The following is an 8,642-nucleotide window of genomic DNA, read 5'->3' as shown; positions in this document are numbered from 1 at the left end:
GGTCTAGAATTGTTACCCATATAGTGGACTTGTTCTCCTTCGGTGCTGGGGTTGAAGGATGGATAGTCTATGTTGTGCATCCCTCCTTCATTTGAATCACACCTCATCACTGGATGTACCTAAGTAGAACCATACAAACCATCAAATTTTTTTATTCAATAGTTTTACCTGGTTAGATAGCATAGTGACTGCGTCGAAGTTGAAAACACCAGTTGCTTTTGTTGGCTTCGTTCTCATGACTTACCACTGATAGTTGTTTAGTGACATCTCTTCAATAAATTCATAAGCCTCTTCAGGTGTTTTGTTATTCAAGGTTCCACCGGTGGCTGCATCAATCAGTTGCCTTGTTAAGGGGTTCACACAATTGTAGAAGGTCTGAACCTGTAACCATAAAGGTAACCCATGTGAGGGCATCTTCTCAATAAATCTTTTTATCTCTCCCATGCATCATAAAGTGTTTCTAAATCCATTTGTACAAAATAAGAGATATCATTCCTCAACTTAGCCGTTTTAGCTGACGAAAAATATTTAAGCAAAATTTTTTCAGTCATTTGTTCCCAAGTAGTGATTGACCCTCGTGGTAACGACTTCAACCACTATTTAGCCTTATTCCGTAATGAAAAGGGAAACAACTGAAGGCGAATGGCATCGTCAAAAACGCCATTGATCTTAAAGGTGTCGCAGAATTCCAGAAAATTTGCTAAATGAGTGTTTGGATCCTCGTCTTGCAAACCATCAAACTGAACAAACTGTTGCATCATTTGAATCGTGTTAGGATTTAGTTCAAAATTATTTGCAGAAACAGCAGGTCTAACAATACTCGATTCAATTCCTGTTAAAGTAGGCTTAGCATAATCATACATAGTACGAGGAGCAGGATTCTAATTTACTAGATTTGTAGCAACTACAGGAGGTAGCAAATAATTCGGAATGTCCGCCATCTCTTCAGGTATATTGGTCACATCCTCTTGCTCTTCTTCTATATACTATAGGCTTCACCTTATTTCTCTTCGATTTCTACGAGTTGTACTTTCTATCTCACTGTTAAATAGCAAAGGTCCTGACGGGTTCCTTCTAGTCATAAACTAGAGATTCCTGCCAGAAGCAAATAACAAGGAGATTAGAAGAGAAGTAAAAATTAAATTAAAACAGAAAATAATTTGCAATGAAAATAAAAAAATAAAAAAATGGCTAAAGTAATAAAATTCATGCGTTCCTAATATCTTAGTCCCCGGCAACGGCTCCAAAAACTTGATGGTCGCTAAACTGACTAAAAATTCGAGTAAGGCAAGCGCACCTATCAAACAGTAGTATAGTTATGGTGAGACCGGAAATATCGAATCCACAAGGACTAAAAGTACTAGTAATTACTATCTTTTTATTATCTAGCCTAAGAATTAAAGGGATATTTTTTAAACCAAGATTAACAATCTAACTAACTAAGAACATGAAAGAGATAAAAGTTGGAAAATACTTTTGGAAAACCGATGGAGAAGACAATACCCAAGGAAGAATCCACCTAGACTTCACTTATTACTTCTGAATTAGACGATTTATTCACTCAACTTAATTCGTAAAAATTCCTAGCTTATGTTAATATCTCTCTCGAGACTAAAAACAACTGACTCTAGGTTGATTAATTGAAATCTCTTTCTAATTAAAACCCCTATTGTCGCATTAACTCAATCTATGGATTCCCTTATTAGATTTGACTCTAATCCGATAGATTTATGTCGTCCTATCTCTAGGATTGCAATCAACTCCACTTAATTATGGAAGATCTACTCTTAAACAGGGATTTTTGCACCACTAAATAAGCACATCAAAACCTGAATTAATATCTTGAAATATTAAAGTAAGGATTAAAACTCATAATTAAGAATAAGAACAAGTATTTATCATATAATTCAAAAGATAATAATATTCTTCTTCGGTTTCATCTTCCCTAGGTATTTAGGGAATTTAGTTCATAACGATAGGGGAAAACATCTCAAAATTGGGAAAACAACAAAACATAAAGAAACCCAAAAACTTCAGTAGAAACTGAATGGAGATTTTTAGTCTTGAAGTAAATCCTGCTTCCAAGTGGATTCCAATGGCTGTCTTCGAGTATTTTCTTCCTTCTACTCTGTGTGTCCCCTTAGATCCTCTCCTCGTGTGTTTAACTAGACTTTGGAATGCCCAAAATAGCCCAAATTTAGCCTTTTTTGAGTAGAATTAAAATAGGTCTCGACAGGGACACAACCATGTGATACACCCGTGTGATAGTGCTCAGCCCGTGCACAATTCTAATATGGTCTTAAGTTGACACGGCCATGAGACACGGGCGTGTGGTCTACTCGTGTGTCTCACACGGGCGTGTGGATTACCCATGTGGAAGTGTCGGGGCCATGTGTAGCACTAAAATAAACCTATTTTGTCCCTTTTTTGCCTTTTTCTTTGTACTTTTTGCTTTCCTATGCTCATCTGGATATAAAATATAAAATTAAAGGATTAGGAGCATCAAATTCACTAAATCTTATGATAAATCATCCAAAATATGCCAAGCATAGGGTTAAAATATGTTACTTTTGAGGTTTATCACTAATCTAGTTTGTAATATAGTTGCCCTATCGGAGGCTACCCAAACATATCTCCTCTTCTCTATCACCGAATAATCAGATCATACCATACATATCATAAGTAAATGGTAGCAAGAATAATGATGGTTACTTTATATCACAGACATACTAAACTTAGACTGATGATTTTGGATAATCAATATCCACAAATACACCTTTCATCTATTATAGAGGTGGATTACTTACCTTACACGAATTATATAAACAAGAAATTTAAAACACATGGAAATTTTAGCACAATCTACAAAGCAGTTCCTTTGCCTTTATCACTTGGACCTTCGTCAGTTTCTTGAGATGTGAGCTGGTACTAACGTATAAATTAGCTAAATACTGCAAACCTTCACTTTGAAGAAGTTCTTATCATCTGTAGTACTCTAGTTCTGTTTTAACTAGACCTCAACTTGGCAAACTAAATTACCATACTAGAACAATAAACAAATCTAAACAATTGTGAACTTAATGAGTTTGCCCAAAGCATCTGGGTTGGGTAGATACTTAACAAAAGAGTCTGCCAAAACTTAGAGCTTGCCAAATCAGGATTTTACCAAACAGCGTATTACATAGAATTCTATCTTAGCCAGTACAAATACTTTACTTACTCAAATCTATCCTTAATTTACCATCTATACACTAAACAGTAACCAAAAACGGAGACTTCGCCCAGCAGGTTGTTACATAAAGTTAGAAACTTGTATCTACTTGATACCGAAACTTTTTTTAGGCCTAATTGGTATCTAAACTTGGAGATCGTAAGCTAACTTGGTACTTTTTTTAGGTACCTAATTAATGTTGTTAAATATGCTGGTGTGACCTTTACGATTAATAGCATGGTTCATATGACAGTCTCACATTTTGACTCGTGGCAAAAAAAATTAAAAAAAAAATCATTTTGCCACTTATCTGTAACAACCTGAAATAGGGTATAGTTAGAATAGTGGTTATGAGACCACAAATCCGAAGTAGAAATATTTATTTTATGACTATTTTAGAGTTCATGATATGTTTGAGTGATTGTGTGCAAATTTTGTTAAGTAAATTTTATTGATAAAGTGCCCAATTTTGTTATTGGGATTAAATAGCATTAATTGTAAAATATGAGTTCTAGAATATAAGTACTTGTTTGAAATGAGGGTTTAAACTAGAGGCCCTTAAATGGAAAATAGACCATCATATTTTGGTATGGACAAAACTAGACATGGAAGGGCAAAAATTGAAGGGTTAGTAAAAAGGGCATTTTGGTCATTTGGGTGTTTTAAGGCATAAAAGACAAAATAAAAGCCCAATAAAAATCTTCTCATCTTCTTCATATGGTTGCCAAAATTTATATGACTCCATTGCTAGGGTTTCAAGCTTTTCAAAGCTCAATTGTATGTGCATTTGAGCCACGTTTCTAATGTTCTTCGTATTTTTGAGATCCTAAAAGCTTAACCTTCCTATTTCTACCATTTATTTGCATGAAAAATGAAGTTTAAAAAATGACCCATGCTAGATAATTGTGCATTTTGATGTTTAATGGTAGAATAAGGATGCTTGAGGTTAGGAGAACGATTTAATTAGTAAAAGTTGTTAATGTTTATAAAAACATGAAATAGTGAGAATTTGAGGTTTCCATAGAACAAAAAATGTTTAGCACGTCTTAAATCTTATAGAAATCTAATAAATTTCAATTTCCGAGCCTTGGGGTAAACTTGTAATTATGTAAAAGTTTAGGGGCAAAAATGTAAATTTTGTCAAAATATGTTTTAGGTCTGAAATGTTTAGTACATTAATTAAATTAGTGAATTTCATCATGATAGATCAAGGAAATTGAGATTCGAGCTTAAATTGGGAAAATACAAGGTTATGGACTAATGGTAAAATTGTCGTTTTCGTATTCAAGGTAAGTCCGTGTGATTTAATAAGCATGTTATTACTGTTATTATTGTTATACTTGAAAATCTATTTGTTATTATTGTGTTGAATTATGTGTTAGTGTTAGGGTGTATGAGAAAATATTATACCTTATGAAATAATCGAAAACTTAATATGTTGATTTCACTTTGTGTATTTATGAAATATTAGAAATGTGATGAAATATGATATCTTGTTGAGATGAGTAAATTATAGGATGATGAAATGAAATGAAAGTTCATATGGTGACGAATCTTGTGAATTGTATGATCAATTCTTCAAACAAGCTTGGCTACGATGTGACCCTTGAGAAATCCCGGTTGGACCTTTGGAAATACCTAGGATACGAGCATCAAGACACTACTGTTATGAGAGCTACTGTAAGACATGTCTAGGACATGCATCGGCCTGAGATATGAAAGCTAATGTAAGACCATGTCTGGGACAAGGCATCGGCTTGATATGTGTCAGTGTAAGACCATGTCTGGAACATGGCATCGGCACCAACAGATGAAAGCCAGTGTAAGACCATGTCTGGGACATGGCATCGGCCTTGATATATGAGAGCCAGTGTAAGACCATATCTCGGATATGACATCGGCATCAATATGTGTAATATTTCCCTATTATCCTTTGGTATTCCAAGTGGTTCAGTGGATAGTTCAAAGCTTGTGATGAAAGCGAGAAGGTAAATATATGAACATGTTGAAAAGGTACAGGTATGTATTTGAAGCTCAAATGCTATTACGAACATGATACGATGCACCTTTGGTAAGGATACAAATAAGTAAGTTATGCCTGTGAAATTGAAATTGTGATGACCTTGTGATTATGGTTTTATGTTTATGATGTACAAATATGTATTCTTACCATGATGATTGAAATGTGATTGATGAATTCGTGTGAGGCTTTGAGGCCACATTAAATTGAGACGTGAAATGTATATTTCGTTACTTTGTAGCCTAATGAACATGAAAAGAGAAATGGATGGGCATAAATGCCCATTTAAAAATGATCATGAAAGAGTGAAATGTAGTAATAAAACAGTTTGGGACAACAGCAGTAGTCCGAATTTGAAAATACACCAAAAATTGTAGAAATTGAGTTAGAGACTGAATAAAATATGAAATTAAAGCCTAATGAGTCGAATTTCATATAGAAGAAATGGTGTAAGTAAAAGAGTTTCATATTATGAAATATTTAAATTGTTGTGAGACAAAGTCAGAATGACTTTGAAATCCCATGTTCTGATTTGAGAAAATCATTGAAAATTGTAAAAAAATATTTGTCAGTTATAGTTTATATGCTTAGAATTATTAATGAGTTTATTTTCAATAGAAATAGACAAGAACATCATCTGGATCCCGTATTATGAGATAATTAATTTTTAGTGAAGAAGGGTAAAAACTGTTAGACGGTGAAAAAGGGTAAATTTAAGGAATAAACTGTCCTAATTGGCTAAACCAAAAATTCTTAAAATTTTATGGTAAGAAGATATATGAGTATAGTTTCAGGGAAAATTAGCGAATCTTAATTTGGAGTACTGTAGCTCCAGATATAAATAATTTAGTGACTATGACTCGAGAAAATAGCTTGACTGGAACATGAGTAAAAATGCAAATAGAGTTGTATTACCATGAGAAGCAAGTTGATAAGTTGCTTATTATTTTCATACGGTCTTACTAAGCTATAAATCTTACTTCCTTCCTTTCCTTTCCTTTAGTTTTTTTAGGATAGCTCGGGGTTAGAGATCGTCGGAGGCAGCATCACACTATCAAGTCGCTACCTTTGAAAAAAAATGAAGTATATATTAGAAATTTTCAAATAAGTCACATGTACAGGGATTTAGTTGATTGACATGCATTATTTTTCTTTGGCCAAATATGTTGGCTTATATTGAGTTATATGCATATGGCCATGAGATGTGGATCATATTGATTATGGATTGTAAACCTAGCTATTCATGTCATGTCTAATGTTTATAATGTGATTATGTTTGTTTGCCATGCATGGTTAGTAATATGACATGTGCGTTGGATGTATACTCCATGACCAACTGAGGTGGTCATAGCCATATAGTAATTGCACATTTAAAAACAACGTGATAATGATTGAACATGAGTGCTTGATGAATAAGTTGGTAACCAAAGTATAATGATAAGAGAGGACATGTTAATGTTAAGGATATGGCTTAATAAAGGGTGTTTAATCACTAAAATGATGCCATGTTTTGCTATTTTGATGTGCATAAGGTTGTAAAAGATTATGGGTAACATGAAGGCTTGGAAAATAGCCTAAGTGTTGGCCACATGGGCTGAGACACTGCCGTGTGTCACAACCGTGTGAAAGACACGGGCGTGTGGCCCGGCCGTGTGGTTCGATGTGCATGCTGACGTCATTAACAGAGAGTTACACGGCTTGAGGACACGGGTTTGCCAAAGGCACATGGGTGTGTCCTTATGTCCACACGGGCGTGTCCTTATGTCCACACGGGCGTGTCCCTATGCCCACAGGGGCGTGTGACCCTGTTTCATGGGAAAATTTTCTAAGTTTTCCTGAAACTTCTTAAAGTTCTCGATTTAGTCCCGAATCGATTTCGGTGAATGTTTTGAGCTTCGTAGACCCAAATAAGGGATGACATGCATGCGTTTGAAAGATTTTCAATTAAAAGAGATTTTATGCTCTGGTTTTTGCATGAATGTGTATGTTTAAGTCCCGTAATGCCTCGTACCCTGTTCCGGCATTGGACATGGGTAAAGGGTGTTACATTATCACCATGCTATTGGTTGCCAATGCCATGTTAATGACACATCAACGTATTTTAATTGTGTTAGTTAGGCACCTAAAAAAGTGAAAAGTTGGCTTACAATTTCTAAGTTTAAGTACCGATTAGGTAAAAAAACATTAAATACCAAGTTGGTATAAGTTACCAAATTCAAGCAGTTATATATATATTATAAATCCTATCACAGGTCTGCGTGTAAAAACCATATATTTCGAACACAACTATATGTTTGGAGAAAAATATGGAAATCGATATGGACACAACGAATCAAGACTTTTCTATGGTTGGCTTGCGTTGGTAAATTGCTCACCAATGATGAATGCATAAAGCAACATTTGACAGATGTTCTATACTTGGCTATGTGTAGGGCTTGTGTCAAAGACGTGAATCATGTCTCATTGCTATTACTACATGGACCAACTTTGTTGACAGTTCCAAGTTTGAGGATTTTTTGCCTATGGAAAGAAGAAGCTAGATCCTTATAAATTTGTTTAAACCAGAAATTTTTTTAGTATTACAGAAAAAATTTGGGATGTATGGTTTGGGGCCCTTTACTGGAAGCTATAGAATAGGAGGAACGACTGCAATTTTAGTCAAAGCTTTATTAAAACTGAGATCATAAGTGCAAGTAACTCAGGACTTGTAGAAGATATAATGAAAGCCTTTTCTACTCGACAGATGGGGTCGAGTCATTCTGTTGCGAGACAATTTAGGATGGTTGGTTGGGAAGCTCCGCCCATGGAGTGGCGCAAACTTAATACGGATTGTGCTAGTCGGTTGTTAGATGGTGTTGCTTCATGTGGCGGGGTGTTGAGAGATAGTATAGAGACCTGGCTATTGAGACACAGTACAGGGACCTAGCTTTATAGTTATCCAAGCAACTTGGGAATATGTAGTGCACTGGATGCTCAAATATGGCCAACTAGTTCAATGGTAAAATTAATGTTTTATTGATGTAAGGAGCACTGGTTTAAACTTAATCTCATGCAAAATTTTTACTCTTTTTTTAAAAAAATATATTAAATATCCTTAAATAATATAACTTATTTTAATTATGAAAGGACATTTTCATAATGAATTGGTGTTTGGTTGACTTGTAACACTAATTCCACTTAAATAATAGTAAGTAATGATATACAATTGAAGATAATAAAGTATGAATAATATAATTAAACTATAAATATTATATTAAAGTAAAGTTTTGATTTAGTGGTAAAACTAATATTTTATTGAAGTAAGCCTCATATGAGGCATCGCCAAGGGTCGAAGAAGAGGCCAAAATGGATAGAATAAACCTAATGTGAATAAGTTGAATAGGTCGGAGGAAATGGAAGCTAAGGTCTCCG

At 34.5% G+C, this 8,642-nt stretch overlaps 1 non-coding gene across 1 annotated transcript; it reads left to right on the top strand.

Moving 5' to 3' along the window:
• The first annotated feature begins 397 nt into the window (after positions 1 to 397).
• On the top strand, positions 398 to 503 carry LOC121207602 (small nucleolar RNA R71). Its single transcript, XR_005902692.1, has one exon. It is a non-coding gene; the product is annotated as a small nucleolar RNA R71 (small nucleolar RNA).
• The last annotated feature ends 8,139 nt before the right edge of the window (positions 504 to 8,642 follow it).

This window comes from Gossypium hirsutum, chromosome A01, assembly GCF_007990345.1.
Source record: "Gossypium hirsutum isolate 1008001.06 chromosome A01, Gossypium_hirsutum_v2.1, whole genome shotgun sequence".
NCBI classification, from domain to species: Eukaryota; Viridiplantae; Streptophyta; class Magnoliopsida; order Malvales; family Malvaceae; genus Gossypium; species Gossypium hirsutum.
The sequence above is the reverse complement of the archived record's forward strand: the minus strand, read 5'-3'. Positions and strand labels throughout refer to the sequence as shown.